This window comes from Lygodium microphyllum, chromosome 26 (genome assembly GCF_053477565.2).
Source record: "Lygodium microphyllum isolate KBCC chromosome 26, Lygodium_microphyllum_v1.1.10, whole genome shotgun sequence".
NCBI lineage: Eukaryota > Viridiplantae > Streptophyta > Polypodiopsida > Schizaeales > Lygodiaceae > Lygodium > Lygodium microphyllum.
The window spans coordinates 102,282,181-102,301,352 of NC_141160.1; positions in this window are offsets into that span (position 1 = coordinate 102,282,181).

Here is a 19,172-nt window from a genome sequence, read left to right on the forward strand (position 1 = left end):
ATCTTTAGTTTTTTAACTACATACAGTACATTTATTGGAACATATATAAATAGCTTCCATAATTAGTCCATTAAATTACATGTTCTTTCACATAATTTTATCTCATGGACACACATATAATTCAAACAATCCTTGAATAAAATAAAATTCTTTATTATATTGGAATTTATTACAATTTCCATCTTTTCAACCCTATGGAAGATACATAGAATTCCACAAGGACATTCTGCCACCCACAAAGATTCCACCATTGTAACTAGTATTTAGGGTTCCAACTTCCCATCCTGGGTCACAAAGGCGCTTGTTAAATTCTAGAAACAATGCAGGATTTACCGCCAGAGCCCCCCATGGCACCCACATTTCCTACTACCCAAGAATATCCCTATGGACATACCTTTTGCTAATGGAGCTAGTCTAAGCCTCACGAAGCGATAACCATGACCCTCTTGGAGTAGGGTCTCGCAGCTAGCTTGAGGGTAGCCTACTACGATCCTTCCTTTTATCCTATTTGTTAATTTTCTCAATCAAAGATCTAGATTCTAATAAACACAAACATTCCTTTCAAATGTATATCAAATGATACAATGACAATCACACCATTATGCAGTTCATAGCTTCCATAGCCAAGGTAGACCTTATCCTAAGGTAACCTTACATTCTAATGAGGACTCTCTTCTCCATAAACAAGTGTTGACTACATCTCTTACAATATGTTAAGCAAGGCATGAATTTTCCGTTTGGGTATCTTATCCAACATAAAAAAAATTTCTTAAAGAAATATATTGTGCCAATAACTTAACTAGATGACTTACAGATCCTTGAAATAAAGTTTCACTTTTTAAGTGTTACTCAACACTTAAACTTGTCGTGTTTGACCATAACTATATCGAATGCACATAAAGACATATGTGCAATAACCTCTGGCAATTATCTCCAATATGATTCTATGATTTAGAATCTCAATTAATCTAGCTACAATTCATAGCGATTAATTGTTTCTGCGTGGACTAGTATGCTTTTTAGATGAAGTTGTTAATTTATGTAAGTGTAAAATATAGAGGCTAATATTCTATGTGGTGAAATTATAACCTAGTGATGAATAACCTTGTTTGGTATGACGACATTGGGAATTTCGTCTTTGCTCGTGCTTGCATTCGCCACACCCGATGTTCCATTGGTAGTGGCAACTTTGGCAACCTCGGGTAGTCCTATATCTTTGGCAATACTTGTTCCTTGGCCGGTTGCGGTGGTTCCCATGGTCTTTCTATCTCATTACTTTGGAGCCATCGTCCGCGAGCATGTTCGAGAGATAGGGAAGGTGGAATAAATTTGAGATGGAAGAGTGTAAGAGAAGATGGCTTAGTCAAAGATCGAGATAGGGGGATTGAGCTGACTCTCTCCCTCGCAACCTCTCGAGGTAACTCCTCTCTCTCTCTCTCTCTTTCTCTCTCTCTCTCTCTCAACCTCCTTCTCGCAACCTCTTGGAGGGGTATCCTTCTACCTCCCTCTTTGTATCTCTCTCTCTCAGCCTGTTGGAGTCTCCTTGTGCTTCTCTAAACTACTCCCCATGCCTCATATTTATAGTTGAATTAGAGAAGAAGGGTTGTGACTGAGAAGAAGAGCTCTTTGTGGAGGGGATCTTGGAAAAATTAGTGATCTGAAACTTCTAAGATGCAGTCTGATGCTCAAATCACAAATTTGATAGTTTTGTTTGCTCCGAAAGGGGGGTAAATCCCCAAGACACTTGCTTAGAAATCTTCCAGACCACTCCTTCTTCTTCTTCTCCATGTTTGAAGTGTTGTTTACTACCTGTAAATTGCGATTGCGATGTGCGTGATTTCACCAATTATTCTTTTTTTGCATTCAATTTTCAAAACTAGCTGGAAAAACTACTTGCTTTTTTTTTACATGATATCTCGTTCTAAAAATTTTCATAGCTTTTTAGGATATTTAAAATAAATAATATCTAAAGTATGCTAGTTTTGTCAAAAAGTCTAATATTTTTGGACCATCCATACTATACACATTAGAACTAATGACTAATATGGCTCATAACTCTCATTCACGTGGTAACTTCCGTGATGGGTGGCTATAGTTCTTGTCAATTAAAAAAAAAAAGTCAGGTTATGGCTCGTTACTAACTTATTAATTGACTTATTAACTTTTGAACTAACCAACTAGCTTTAATTGCATGGAAGTATTACATCCTCCTCCCCTTAGAGAAATCGAGATGTCCTCATCTCGACAGAAATCGTGGGTATTGTTGATAAAGAATATTCTCATATATCCATATCGCATCTTCTTTAGGATAATCCTTCCACTAGACAATGTATTCTCTAAGAGTTCTACTCAATTTTCTCTCCCTTACATCAATTACTCTGCAAGGATATGGTTTGAGTTAGCTACGTATGCATTCAATAAGCTAACATGAAATACATTGTGGATTTTCATATTCTCAGGGAGTTGTATCTTGTAAGCGCTTGGTCCTAAGCACTTGAGAACCTTATAGGATCCACAATATCTTGGACTTAACGTATGCATTCAATAAGCTAACATGAAATACATTGTGGATTTTCATATTCTCAGGGAGTTGTATCTTGTAAGCGCTTGGTCCTAAGCACTTGAGAACCTTATAGGGTCCACAATATCTTGGACTTAACTTATTAAATGCTCCTAAAGATAAAGAACTCTTCTTTGGATAGACACGGACGAAGACCATGTCTCTCTCTTTGAAGATTCATTATTGCCTTTTTAGATTAGCATATGCCTTTTGTCGTTCCTTTGGTAGCTTGAATATCGTGTCTAATAATCTTGATTTGATCATCCAATTCTTCTAACATTTTTCTCAAAGCTTCTACCAAATATTGTAAAAGGGTAAGTATTAGCAATCAGTGAGTCACTGAATTGCATTGGTAAAACCCTCTTCCTATCCAAATTTTCAAGAATTCATCCAATTGCATCTCATGAAAGGGGTTGAATGAATATTTCAGAAATGCATTTCATGCTGGTTGATTAGATTAGAATGCCACTGCCATGTTGATATACCCACCTAGGAAAAAGGTGGATGCCAAGAGAGATAGTGGGACAAAAGAGAGGTGACCCTCCCTCACTATTAAAGATCCTGAAGGGGTGCAACCAACTGACCTGAGGGGAACTTTGCCCACCTCTTGGTGATTCGGAGCCCGTGTAGGGAGGCTCTCTTAATGTTTTACCCCTCACATAGGTACAACAAGTGGAGAATTGAAGATTCAAGAGTTTCCAAAGGCTCAATCACCTTTAGGAGCAAAACAGGGTAAAACATGTACCTATAGTGTGCTATAGCTCATCTTGAAGAGGGCATTCTCTTAGCTTCGATTTGAACTAAAAAGTTTTGGAATCGGAGTTTCGTAGCCCAAGTTATAGCGATTTTTTTGACAAGGGGTATTGTAGGACTGCACTATTATGGCAGGGCATAAAGGCAAAAATAAGGTCTAGGATGATTATGCTTACCAAATTAGAGATTCTATATTGGATCATGTAGCCCAAGAGAACCCTGAAGAGCCTCAACAACTTGGAGAAATCAGTGCACTTAATAATATCTTGTGTGTACATAAGCAAAGGCATAAAAAACGTCATGAGGACGTATTATCAAGAGTGGAATAGATGGTCTTATCTACTGATCAAACATAGTCTTCTATTGAGAAGTTAGTGGATTCAACGACTCAAACAAAGGCTTCTATTGACAAGTTATTGGAATCCAATGCTCAAATAATGGCTCAATTCTCCCAATGGATGCAAATGCAAATGCAATTGGGATCTAAAGAAGTAAAGGAGAAAGCTTATTCAAATAGTGAGTCCTCAGTCCTACTTCGACCACCTAACCAAAATGGTCAAGGTCATGGAATTATTGGACAAAGAGGTATCCCAAATAGCCAATATAAAGTAGGTGAGCCTTCACAAAGGCATGATGACTGTTTGGGCAATTTGAATGGAGCCAACTCTTAAGCTTATGGGCTGAATACTCAACTTCCTAGAGGTCCTCTACCAACGGGAAGATTGCATAGTGGTTCTCAGCCACCTATTGGGAGATTTTCATCTCATTTTGGGGGTTCAATGCCTGGCACTCATGATCAGTCTATTTTGGGACAGCAACCATTCCATGAAAGAGAGCTGAAAGAAAAGATCATTTTGGCCAAGCTCAATGGTCAGTCGTATTCCCCATCTGATTTAGAGGAGTGGATCTCTAAAATGGAATCTTACTTTGACATATTTCCTAGAACTGATGACATGAAGATTCATTTTTCTTCCTTGCACTTGGAGGGATTTGCGCATACTTGGTGGAGGTGTATTAAAGGAGAACATACTTGTAGAGAATTGGGAAGCTTTCAAGACACTTACGGCTGAAGTCTTGGTCTACCCTCTTGAAAAAGAGAAATTGGCATGGAGATTGTATGGTTTGGAGCAAAGGGGCCTAAGTGTAAGAGATTACACTAACCAATTTCTCAACCTAACCATGTATGTAGAGAGCCTCATGAGACTAAGCTCCACAAGTATATGTATGGCTTAGAGCCATCTTTATCAGTTGATGTCATGGCACAAAACCCTACTTCTCTTTTTAGAGCTATTGAGCTTGTGGAGCGCTATGGAAGGAAATGTAGAAGAGAATCTTCATTTTAGCCTGGTTTTGGATAGCCAAGGAATGTTTTAAAATAGGGACAAGTTGGTAACATTTATGGCAACAATCATGTGCCAAGTGGAGGCTTAAGGGTGCCAACTTATCCACTGTTCAATGCTTCAAGACCTCAAAGTAATTTCAGGATAGCAAACAATCCTAGAGGTGAATTCAAACAAGGGGATAGCAAGCCTAAATCCATTTCAGCCAACATGAATCCTAAGTTTATCCCTATGGACCTTAATAAGGAAAGAAAAGAAAAAGGCTTATGTTTCAAGTGTGGGGAAAAGTATACACCTGATCATGCCGCAAAGTGTGTATATAAAAATTCCAAAGCCAAACTTCAGAGTATGTTAGTCTTTAAGGATCCTGAAGATGAGATTGATGAAGCTAATGCAATTGCACGTAATGCTAAAAATGATGATCTTGAGAAAGAAGTTGTGCAAGAGTATTTTTATGATCGAGTTTACTCTTTTCCTTTTGATTCAGGTGGGACTTATCATGAGCCACTTACTGCCACTAGTTGTTCTATTTCCATGGATGCTTGGATAGGTTCTAAGAGCCCTAATACACTCCGTATGAAGGGTAATAGTCATGGAAAGGCTATGTTTATTCTAATAGATAGTGGCAGTACACATAGTTTTGTGAATAAGTCCATTATGGACAAGCTGAATTGTCTTTCTACTGATTTGCAGCATCCTATTAGAGTTCAAGTGGCCAATGGTGAATAAGAAATCAACACACAAATATGCCCATAGGTTTCTTTACAGCTGGCTGAAAACTTTGAAGCAAAAGTAAACCTGATTACCTTGGAAATGGAGCCTATAGATATTGTACTCGGTTGTGATTGGTTGATGACATTAGGCAAAATCACTATGGATTTCTCACACCTATATATGGAGTTTATCTTCAATGGATAGCTAATCCATTTACATGGAATTCCTAGTAGATCAGATTTTCAGCTTATCACCATTCAACAACTCAAAAGGGAGTAAAAGAGATGTTCACATTTTTTTTTTTTGCATTTGAATAAAGAAATAGAAGATCAGCCAATAATTCAGCAAGTCATCCAGCCTTGACAGCTCTTCTTGAAGAGTATAGGGATTTGTTTGAGGTGCCTACTTCATTGCCTCCCAAGAGAGCAGTAGATCACCCTATTGATTTGGAGCCCAACTCAAAGCCAATCAATAAGCCACCTTACAAATTGTCTAAGTGTGAGTGAGAGGAAGTAGCCAAACAAATCAAGAAAATTCTTGAGATGGGATTCATAGAACCAAGTTCTTCACCTTATGCATCCCCAGTTTTGTTAGTAAAAAAGAATGGATCTTTCAGGATGTGCATTGACTTCAGGGATCTTAATAAGATCACAGTGAAGAACATGTATCCAATACCTAGGATTGATGATTTGCTTGATGAGCTCAAGGGGGCTCGATTCTTTATGAAGATTGATTTGAGATCAGGGTATCATCAGATTCATATGAGAGAGGGTGATGAAATCAAGATTGCCTTTAGGACTAATTGAGGGCTCTATCATTTTTTAGTGATGCCATTTGGGCTTACAAATGCTTTAGCTACCTTTCGGAGCCTCATGAATAAGATTTTGTAGCCTTTTCTCTCTCAGTTTGTCTTAGTTTTCTTTGATGACATTCTGATCTATAGTAAGACCCTACATGATCACTTATCACACATGAGAAAGTTTTTTGATGTATTGAGACATCACATGCTTTTTGCTAAGGAGAAGAAATGTTATTTTATGCAGACTGAAGTGGAATACTTGGGACATATTGTTACTGAAAAAGGGATACAAGCTAATCCTAAGAAGGTGCAATGTATAAAAGATTGGTCAACATCTACTACCACTACTTCTCTTAGATAATTTTTTGGTCTATCCTCATTTTATCCCCAACTCATCAAGCATTATGCGGCTATTGAAGCTCCTTTGACTGACAAGTTGAAGAAGGAAGCTTTCTTTCAGGATGCTCTTGCAGATAGTAGCTTCAACCAGTTAAAGAAACTCCTTACTTCCGCTCCTATTTTAGTATGCGCGGAATTCTCCAAAGAATTTACCATACAGTGTGATGCCAGTGGCCATGGCATTGGGGTTGTTTTGTTACATGACCATGGAGTGATTATCTTTGAAATTTGTAAGCTTACAAATAAAGAAATGGCCATGAATGTTTATGACCAAGAGATGTTGGCTATCTTGCATGCAATAAAGAAATGGCACCATTATTTGTATGGCAACCGATTCAGAGTCCATAGTGATCACAAGGTTCTTAAGTATTTCCTTACCCAGTCCAATCTTACTCCTAAGCAGCGTAGGTGGGTAGCTACACTGCAAAATTATGACTTTGACATCACTCATACGAGGATTAAAGACAATATAGTGGCTGATTCTCTCTCTTGTATGTGGGCTTGTAAAGTTTCAGTAATGACTAAGCTGCATAGTGATTAGATTGAAGAACTATAGGAGTCTTATCTTTTGGATGAAGAGCTCAGCCATATTTTTCAGAAATTATAGTAATGTCTCATGGAAGATAACTTGCATTATTAGCTAAAAAATGGCCTTATTTAGTTTAATGGCAAGATTGTAATTCCTTCTACCTCTTCTTTTACATGAAAAATTATGGAGGAATTACATTCTTTGCCTTTAGCTAGACATCTTGGAGTTTTCAAGACCTATGATAGAATCAACAAATGTTTATATTGGAAAGAGCTGTGGAAAGATGTCAAGAACTTTGTCATGAAGTGTATGCCTTGTCAGTAGAATAATGACAGCATCCATAAGCTAGGTGGTTTGTTGCAGCCATTACCCATTCCTATAGGAAAATGGACGCACATTACCATGGACTTCATTATTGGCTTACCTACTACTAAGAAGGGATGGAATACTATATACGTGGTGGTGTATAGACTCACCAAGACAACCCATTTCATTCCAACCAAGACCCAGTTTACTGTGTCTCAAGTGGCCAGTCAGTTCATGGAGCACATTTTTAGACTACATGGATTACCGCAGGTGATTGTTCATGATAGAGACTCCAAAGTCATGAGTAACTTTTGGCAAGCGGTATTTACATCTATGGTCACTAAATTGGCTTCTTCTACGGCCTATCATCCACAAATTGATGGACAGACAGAAAGGGTAAATAAATGGTTGGAGACTTCTCTCTTCCATTTCTGCTATGATGTCCAAAATTCAAGGGATTCTTGGTTACACTTGGCTGAGTTTGCCTACAACAACTCTACTCATGCTAGCATTGGAGTTTTATCCTTTGAGGCTATGTATGGCTATAAGGTGCCCTTACCCACATTCATCTTTAATGAAAGAATCAATTCTCATGGGAAAGAAGAGTTGGAAAGAATACAAACCCTTCTTCAGCAATGTAAGATGAATCTTAGGAAAGCTCAAGATCGAATGAAGATGTATGCTGATGAGAAGAGGCAGCCTTTAGAGTTCTAAGAAGGAGAGTTGGTCTTATTGAAGGTGCCCAAGTCTAGGTACTCTACTTTGAAAGATCTAGTAATAAGCCTGCTCATCGATTTTATAGCCCCTATCGGATCTTAAAGCGCATTGGAAACTTGGCATACAGATTGGATCTACCCTCTTCCACAAAGATTTATAATGTCTTCCATGTTAGTCAGCTCAAGCCTTTCTATGGTGGTCCAGTTGATACAATTGATGAGCTGCCACCTATTGATGAAGAAGGTCTTATTCAATACATCCCAAAGGCTGTCATAAGTCAGCGTGAGAAGAAGCTTCGATCTCATTCCATCATTGAATATTTGATCAAATGGAGAGGTTTACCACTTGAGGAAGATTCTTGGAGGCTTGATTATATATTAGATGAGTTCCCTTTCCTAAGGGACACATTGGTGGGGCTGAAGCCTATTGCCTATGGAGCTAGTTTTGGTCCAGACAGGGTCTGGACAACACACTATTTTAGAACAGTATTTACTGTGCCTAATTTTTAGAATTAAGCCACTTATATGTGTTGACATATGGCATGCCTTGTTTGGACACTTCTACTAGAAGTTATGAAAAATTTTGCCCAGCAGGGTCACAACAAGATGTCTACTTCATTTTGAGTTCATCAGTTGAAGATTTTATGGCTTCGTATACTTTTGAAGCATTCCTAATCATGTATATAGTTGAAGCTTACTTTAGTTCTTCCATTTTGGTCCATATGTTGGTTATTCTTCACTCATTTTTCCATTTGTAAAGCTATAAAACAGAGTAGTACTCTGTTCTATCCATCCTTTTCCAATATTTTAAGTTTGTTTTTGAGGGCAAAAACTTTTAGGATGGGATGGATTGTAAGAAGCTGGGAAGAATAAGGATTTAGTATGCAAATAATATTGATGTTATGCCATGCCACACTAACATTGGTATAAAAGGAGAGGACATGTAAATTTTCATATATTTTTGACACATTAATACATTACTATCCTTCTTCTCTCTCCTTGCTCACAACTTCAATGGCTTCTTTCTCTTTCCTGTCTTTCTCTCTCCTATTTTAGTATTTCTCTCCTTGTCACTCCACTTCTCTCTCTTCTGCACTCTCCCTTCTCTCTTATGCAGTATTCTCTCTCATCTTTCTCTCTCTCCAATCCACTTCTTGACACTTCAGGAATAGACATTTTGTAAGGTCTTTTTGCCACTAGAGCGGCTTCTGGAACAAGTTTGATCTCATGATCAACTTTTCTTTCTGGAGATAACTCAGTTAGGTCTTTAGGAAATATGTCGGCATACTCTTTTAACCACGATGGTTCTTCTTCTGTCCGACCATCTTGATTTACCTTGTTAAGCTTGATCAAGTAAACATGTAATCCTTTCTTCAAGCCTTTCACAAACCTTTTTCACAATGGATATGAGCATCATTGGGAATCAGCTAATCCATTCCCAGTAAACATTCATAAGCTCCTAAGTTCATTACTTTGAACCTCATACTTGAAAGGTTTTCTCCTAGGTTAAACTCTACCTTGGCAATTTGCTGTGTAGAAAGTACTTCCTTTCCATTTGTTAATTCCACAAGTAGTTTTGATGCATTTATTGTATCTATTTCTAACTTCCTAGCACACTTGGGTGTAATAAATGAGTGTGTACTTCCACAGTCAATCAAAACTTTAAATGATTTACCTCGATGATTAGCTGGTGTCTGTATTACCGAATATTGATGATTTGGACATTTTCTCTGGAATGCAACATGAACAGTTGCTCTTTCAATATCTTCTTCCATAGTAGGGCCATCCTCCTTATTAATCTCTTTTAGGAAAATATTTGATGTTCTTCCTCTTGCCATAGCTACTTGAGCATGGCCTTGGGCAGCTCTGCCTTGATCTTTGAATCCTCCTTTGTTCTGGTTATTCTAGCTCCAAAACTTATTATTGTTAGGCTTTAATTGTACTTTCCACACAATAGGAGCAACTCGAATCAAAGCATCTTGGAGGTCTATTGGGTGCATTGATTCGAAACAAGTGTTCAAAGGAGAATTTAGCCCATTGCAGAACTTGGACACTTGTTGAATAGTATCCATGGGCGGTGCATATTTAAAAAGTGAATCAAACTTGGAGTAATACGCTTCCAAGGTCAGCCCCATTTCTTCAAATTAAAGAACTCATTCATCTTTTGGGTGCGATAAGCTGGAGGCAAATATCTTCCTCTTACAGCTTCTTTTAGCAAATCCTAAGTAATGGTATTTCGAGGGACACCATGATCTCAACACCACTGCTTCCATCAGAGTCAACTTCGCCAATTAATTTTAGCTTAGCTATCATGGCTTGGTTGGCTGGGATAGTTCCAACATCAATAAAATAATCTTCCATGAATTCGATCCAAGTTTCTACATTAGCTTCCACATTCTCGCCCTTCCCATCAAATTTCAGAAGTTTGATTTGCTTCAAAAGATTCATTTTCTCTTGGGTTTCATTGGAAATTATTATGGGTGCAAAATTCTAGGAAATGTTCACTAATTTCCAAGTTAAATTTTATGAAATTTATATAGCATTAATATTAGAGTTTGATACTCAAATTATTTCTTAAGCTTGCATTGTATTCTATAATAACGTGTGCTCTGATACCAACTGTGAGGTGTCCACTAGGTTCATTCCAAGGTGCACCTTTTTGTAGTCCATTAGTAGGTTTTCCAAATGACGCCACCTAATGCTCCCTTGGAACGTCATGGGGTTTGCTACTTAGACCCCACTGAGTCTACATCACAATGGAAGTGTTCCAGCCAAGAACCCACTAGGATCAACCTAAATTTTTGGATTCCTAAAATCAGATGGGTCTCCTAGCAGCTAGCTAGCATCAGTAATTTCGAGCTCCCACTTCTACAAGATTACTCGATTTGAAGCGGACTTGCCATTGCACTTGGTTTAAAGAGAATAGGAGACGAATGGGAGTGCAGTATGTCAACCCTTCTGCCCATAAGGCAAAATCCCATTCCAATCCCTTAGAACAATGCAAGTCGATTCTACCTAATGACTAGTTGGTCAATTTATGGTGGTCAATTTATCATCTTTCTATTTTCTATTGCCGATTTAGAAAGGCTCCCAGCTAACTTAAACCATCCTACCATTGGATGGACCCATAGAGGGTCACACCCATCCGCTTTTCTTCGATGATGGAATCATCTTTAGTTTTTTAATTTCCTATAGCACATTTATTGGAACATATATAACCAACTTCCTTAATTAGTCCATTAAATCACATGCTCCTTCATATAGATTTGTCTCATGGACACGCATACAATTCAAACAATCCTTAAATAAAATAAACTTATTTATTATATTGAAAGTTTATTACAAATTTCATCTTTCCAACCTTGCAGAAGATACACATAATTCCACGAGGGTGTTCTACCCACCAAGATTCCACCCTTGTAACTAGTATTTAGGGTTCCAGGATCCCATCCTGATCACGAAGGGGCTCGTCTAATTCTAGGAACAATGTAGGATTTACGGCAGAGCCCCCCTAGCACCCACATTTTCTACTACCCAAGACTATCCCTATGGACATACCTTTTGCTAACGGAGCCGGTCTAAGCCTCACAAAGTTTGTTAATGTTCTAGATTTTAGCAAACATAAACAGTCCTTTCAAATGTATATCAAATGATGCAATGACAATCACACTATCATGCAATTCACAGCTTCCATAGACAAGATAGACCTTATCTTAAGGTAACCTTACTTTTTAATGAGGATTCTCCTCCTCATATAGAAGTGTTGAGTACATCTTTTACAATATGTTAAGCATGGCATGAATTTTCCGTTTGGGCTATCTTACTCAATATAAGCAAAATTACTTAAAGAAATATATCGTGTCAATAACTTAACGAGATGACTTACAGATCCTTTAAATAGATTTTTACTTTTTAAGCATTAGTCAACACTTAACCTTGCCGCATTTGACCATAACTATATCGAATGCGCATAAAGACATATGTGCAATAACCTCTGGCAATTATCTCCAACATGATTCTATGATTTAGAATCTCAATTAATCTAGATATAATTCATAGCGATTAATTACTTATGTGTGTACTAGTATGCTTTCTAAATGAAGTTGCCAATTCGTGTAAGTGTAAAATATAGAAGATAATATTCTATGTGGTGAAATAATAACCTAGTAATGAATAACCTAGTTTGGCACGATGACATTGGGAATTTTGTCTTTGCTTGCACTTGCGTTCACCACACCCGATGTTTTGTTGGTAGTGGCAACTCCGGCAACCTCGGGCACTCCCATATCTTTGGCAATACCCATTCCTTGACCGGTTGCAGTGGTTTCCATGGTCTCTCCACCTCGTCACTTTGGAGCCATGGTCCCTGAGCATGCTCGAAAGATAGGGAAAGCGGAATAAATTTGAGATGGGAGAGCGCAAGAGAAGATGGCTTAGTTGAAGATCGAATACTCTCTCCCTCGCAGCCTCTTGGGATAACTCCTCTCTCTCTCTCTCTCTCTCTCTCTCTCTCTCTCTCTCTCTCTCTCTCTCTCTCTCTCTCTCTCTCTCTCTCTCTCTCTCTCTCAAGCTCCTTCTCACAACCTCTTGGAGGGGTATCCTTCTACCTCCGTCTCTCCACCTCTCTCTTGCAACCAGTTGGGGTCTCCTTGTGCTTCTATAAACTGCTCCCCATGCCTCATATTTATAGTTGAATTAGAGAAGAAGGGTTGCGGTTGAGAAAAATAGCTCTTTGTGGAGGGGATCTTGAAAAAATCAGCGATTTGAAACTTCTAAGATGCAATCTGATGCTCAAAACACAAATCTGATAGTTGTGTTGGCTCCGAAAGGGGGTAAAACCCCAAGACAATTGATTAGAAATATTCCAGATTACTCCTTCTTCTCCATGTTTGAAGTGTTGTTTACTGCCTATAAACAGTGATCATGATGTGCGCGATTTTTCCAATTATTCTTTTTTTTGCATCAAATTTCCAAAAATAGCTGAAAAAAACTTACTTTTTTGATCATGACATCTTGTTCTAAAAATTTCCATATCTTTTAAGGATATTTACAATAAATAATATCTAAATTATGCTAGTTTAATCCAAAAATCTAATATTTTTTACCATTCATACTATACACATTAACACTAATGACTAATATGGCTCATAACTCTCATTCATGTGGTAACTTCTGTGATGGGTGGCTATAGTTCATGTCAATTTGGAAAAATTTTCAGGCTACAACTCTCGATTTTTTAATATTTTTAATTAAATAAAAATTATTAGTTATTAATGTTAGTTATTTTTTTCTTTAGTTAGTCTTTAGTTAGTAACCTTACTAACTTATTAATTGATTAACTAACTTTTGAATTAATGAATTAACTTTTATTGCGTGGAAGTATTACAAAAGATGACTCCAATAAGGAGCTCCAAAAGAAGAAGGTAAAAGTAAAGAAAGAGGCACCTAAACCTCTTCAGTAACCAAGAGAAAAATTTGTCTAGCGGGAGAAGAGAGCCCTTGCTAATTATCATGATTTTGACTTAGCTAATTCTCTTTCGGAGGTAAATCCCAATATGAATCTCTTGCAGCAATTGATCAAGTAATCTCGAGGAGTACATAAAGAGTTTAAGTTGATCCTTTACACTAGGTATATCATCGAATCCTTGGGAATAGCATGTGTGGAAGATGACTGGTTTGAATATACTGAAAAGCATTGCCTAAGGGTGGCAACATATGTTAATGACATATTAGTGGATTATACCATTGTGGATACGGGATCCTCTATCAACATTATGAGCTTAGAATTGATGGAAAGGTTGGGACTAGAAATAGAAAAGAATGCCTCCACAATTCTTTGGATGAATGATGACAGTTTAAGAAAATTGGAAGGATGCATCACTAAAGTCCATGGTGACTGTTGCTAATGTGGAATGCATTTTGGACTTTAGGGTTATTAGGTTTACAGGGTGGACAAGATATTAAGTATTATTAGGAAGGCCATGGATCTTGCAACCTAAATGTCAAGTTGATATACCTGCTAATGGTATGATTTTTAGCAAAGGTGCTAGATGCATAATAGTGGATGCATATCTTGAATCTCATCAAAGGGAGATATTAACCTTATCTTCAACATAATTAGATGCATTAGAGGATCCTTCTGGCAGTGACACTTTGTTAAGCAATGAATCAAGAGAGGAATCTACTACAGATTATGTCTACCATGTAACTTTGAATGAGTCGATAGAATTAGAGATGCGGATGTGATTGAGCTAGATCTCGGTATGTTGAATGAGCCATGACAAATTAAATTAGGATCTATGCTTAATATGGAAGAGAGGAAGGACTATGTGTCCTTGATCCAAGAATTCCATGATATTTTTGATTGGAGCTAGAGCTAAGGGATGTTTCTCCTAGTCTTGTTGTGCATACTATTCCCTTGAAGTGGATAGCCATCCTATTTGACAAAAAGTAAGGTGTATGCCTTTTAAGCTAAGGGATGGATTATTTGAGGAGCTACAAAAATTGCGTAAGATTGGCTTGATATTTCCTGTACAACACATGGAGTGGTGTTCGCTAGTAGTTATAAAAAAAAAGAAAAAATAATTAAATTTGGCTTTATGTAGATTTTAGGGAGCTTAACAAACAGACCGTCAAAGATTGCTATCCGCTACCATTTATTGGTTAGATTCTACATCAATTAGGGAGTAGGGATATCTATTCATTTATGGACTTCTTTGTTGGTTATAACCAAATGGCTATCGCAGAGAAAGACAAATTGAAAATAACATTTATCATTATATTTGGCAGCTTTATATATCATGTTATGGCTTTTGGATTATGTAATGCGCCAAGGTCTTAGCAACATACGGATGATAAAACTTTCAATGATATTTTTCAAGAGGAGCTAAAAGTTTTTATTGATGATCTAGGGGCAGCCACCACTAGGGAGAGACATCTAATTATTCTAGCTTGGCTAGTATTGTGAATGATCCTGAAAATATAAAAGTTATTATTGCTATCAGTTTGCCATGTACTCCTAAAGAAGTGCATAGCTTTCTGTTTCAATCAGATATTATCAATGATTTATTAATGCAATGGTTGAGAGAACATTGCCATTGATGAAGCTTTTGTCCTTTAACTCTGTCTATTTGATTGGAGTGATCTGTATCAAGTATCCTTTGAGGATGTGAAGTAGGAATCGATAAAAAATCTAGTCCTAAAAGCACCTAAAAGGGGTGAGATATTTTGCATAAATGGTCATGGAAGGCAATTAAGAGTGGTCCTTCAAAGCCTGAGTGGTTAGATGTAGAGGGTTGGCAAAGACTTAAGGAGGAGGCCGTGGACTATCCATGGTGATGGCGACAACAACATGAGGCCATGAGAGCATAGTTAGAGGCAAGGGTCATGCATCATCTTGGAAGTGGTGGACATATAACTTATTTGGAGGATTTTATAAGTTTTCTTTTGGTTATATTCACTTTCTTATTTGGTATAGTACTTGTGCTAATTATCTTATTTCTAAAAATGCTACCTTGTTTTACTTGCAGCACTTGATCACAAACCACAATCCCATATGATTGGAGACTCATTATGCACAGAAGCACAATCTCACTTGATCACAAACCACAATCCCATATGATTGGAGACTCATTATGCACAGAAGCACGATCTCACTTCTCTTATCAATAGATTGTATTCACTTTGCAGTCAGGTAAGTTATGCCTTTTTTTTGTTTTCAGTTTCTAGTTTTTTGGTGATGTGTTATGTTATATAGATTAATCTTTAGTTGTTTTATATTATAGAGTCTGTTCAATGCTTTAATGTATCGAGATAAGCTCTCAGATAGTGAAGAATTGTAGCAATCGCTTCCTTGGATTCATGGAGTACACATCCCTTTCTTTTTTGGCCCTATAGTCCATGTAGGATCTTTCTATGTAGACTTCCTTTTATATATTCATTTTGCTCGCATTTTGTCACTAAATTGATTGCTTGTTATGGATTTTCTATTTAGTAAATTTATATCAATAAACAAATGACTCATTTTTCTTTAAGTGTTGATGATGATCTAGCATGGCTATGAGACCAATATTCCTAATGCATCACTTAATGGGGTGATCAGAGCACCGTGACGGGGATATTTGGTATAGCCAGTACAAGTTATGAAGGGGGAAGGAAGTGTTTGCCAAGTATAAGAGTGTACACAAGAACCAAGGAGTTACACACAAATGAAGATGGATCGAGTTCTAAGAAAAGGAAGTGCATTAGCATTGTGTATATGTATCTATGTGTGCATTCGAGGACGCTTGGGAACATTTACTTGTGTGTAATGAGCATTGCATTCAGTTGGGGTCACCCTTTTCCTTACAAGTCAAGTTTAAGGTCTTTTCTCTCTTAATGAATTAAGAAGAGAAGTAATTCTTTCACTAAGAAAAATGAGAGAGGTAATTCTCTCACTAAGAAAGACAAGAGACATGATCCTTTGGAAGTGAGGAGAGAAGTGATTTTCTCTTTCTAAGGTTTAAGATGGCACAAGCTTTTGTGGAAAGTCAATCTTAAGGTTGAGGCCCAAGGCAATCTAATGAACTCTCCTTATTTGTGGCTCAAGGTGGTTGCATGGACCATAAGTTAAGAGTAGAGTTTAAAAAGCTACTTTTCTTAAAATAGATATCGTGAATTCATTTTTAAAATATCTCATGGTAGAAAGTAGATCTCAAAAAATGGCCCACTCGAGTTATTGAAAATGGAGAGATCTACAACTTTTGTGTGGGACGTTTTCCCATCCGAGCAATGCATAGAGAGATATTTCGAAATTGGTGTTGCAGAGTAGGTTTTGGAACAGCCACATCCTGCATGAGGATCAACCTTTCCAATCTTGGCACTCAAGTCTCTCTCCAAGAAGAGAAGCTCTTGAAGACTATAAAAGAGGAGTCTCTCCTTGGGTGTGGGAGAGGTGAAGGAAGTATCACTTTTCATACATCTAAGAGGAGAAGAGAAGGAGCAAGTGTTTGCGGAAGCTCTGTTGAAATCAAGTCCCAAGAGGAGAAGAGAAGGTGCAAGTGCTACGGAAGCTCTGCTGAAATCAAGCTCCAAGAGAAGATCCCTATACATATTGTGTAGGAGAGAAGGTACAAGTGTTGTGGAAGCTTTGCTAAAATCAAGCTCCAAGAGGAGCGCCCTACACATATTGTGTAGGAGAGAAGGAGAGACTTAAGAAGGATCAAAAGGTGCCAAGTTCCAAGTTATGCAAGTGTTAGCTGATTGTATACCATGCAAGGAATTATGATCTTACCATGCAAGCGGTTGACTCTCATTTTGGAGGGAAGGAAACCTACAACTTCAAGAAGAAGTTTTATGCTCAATTCTTGCCTCCTAATTTTGAGAATGATGTCACGAAAGGAGTGGGATTGGCTAGGCTAGAAAGAGCATGAGAAGGTCACTAGTTATACTCTTCTCAAGGTTACTCCTTTCATGGAGATCAGCGCAGTGAAGAGAAGAAAAGGAAGTTTAAAGCTGGCCTACTCCCTCATTTACACAGAACCATGAAGGTGTATCCATATGAAACCTTATCTCGTATGATGGAGTCTGCCATCATAGTTGAAAGTTTGCATACACCTGGTACATCTTGAAAGTTGGAGATGAGTTCTTATAGAGCTAGACAAGAGCAACTCTATGATCAACCAAGAGAGAGGACAAATCGAAGAAGACCTATCTTTACCCATGACCAATAGTCAAAGCCAGAGGGTAACAAGAAGAAGCGCAAGTATCTCTCACCCTCTAGGATACAAAAGTACAAAGAGGAAGAAAGGTGCTTTCTTTGTGGTGAGTTAGGGCATATGAAGCCTAATTGTCCTCACAAAAGAAAGGAAGAAAATGTGGTTAAAGATCCTTCTCCGCCATCCTCAAATTCTATTCCAAATGTGCAAACTAACACTCATTCAAATGAGAAGAAGTGACAATTCTTAAAGGGTTGGGGGACCCTCAACAATCAACGAGTTTTGATACTTTTGATATAGGGTCCACAGATAATTTGTAGATACTATTGAAAGGCTATAAATTCTACCAGGTCGATTGGGAACACCAATTGAATCAAGTTCAGCATTTGGAGGACTTACAACCAATTCTACTCCCATCTAGGGGAAGTTGAATCTTAGAATTGGGGATTACTGCAACCAAGAATCTTTTCTACTTGCACCCATTGGTAATTGTAATGTTATATTAGGCATGCATTGGCATTACAAGATTAGACCTCTTCCTGATTTTGTTAAGAAGACCCTTGCATTTCAATTCAAGGGTTGGAACATAGTATGCATTGCTGATGCTGGAGATTGGCCTGCGCAAATGGTTAGTCATGTTAGCATTTCTAAATAAATGAAGAAAGATATTTATGTGTACATGATTTTTGTGAGAGAGTCAAAAGAAGCTAATGATTCAAGGGCATTTGATGCCTCTAATGAACACACAATACCAACTAATGCTTTTAAGTCTCAGACTTTAAAAGAACCCCTCTCTTTGATTGATCGATCTAGACATGATTTTGTTAAACAATATGAAGATTGTTTTAGTGATTCACTCCTAGGAGAGTTACATCCTAAGTGCCCAAAAGATCACACAATTGATCTTATCCTAGGCAGTTCACCACCTAACCAACCACCTTACCGAGTAAGTGCAATTTAGCAAGAGAATATCTTATAACAAGTAACGAACTATTGGAAAAAGGGTTATTAACACCTCGTCGCATTCTGCAAGGGCCAACCAGTGCGCCAAGTCTCTCACCCTTCCTTCGCTCATATCCACCCATTCACCCACTCTTCTCTTCATTTCCTCCAAGCTCTCATTATGCCTTTGGGCTAATGCCCTTAGCCTCCTCTCTCTTGTTTCTCAATTTATCTTTCCAAGAGTTTCTGCTCTTCTAGCTCCGAGGCTACCATCTTTTCCAAATCTTCTATGTGCTTTTGGTGCCTTTGGCTTCTCTCTTCTTCTGTTGTTGGTAGCTCCTCTACAACATCCTAGATCTTTTCATTCTCTTTTTTTGGCAGGTCTTCATACAACACTACTAACTCGTCATAATGGCATT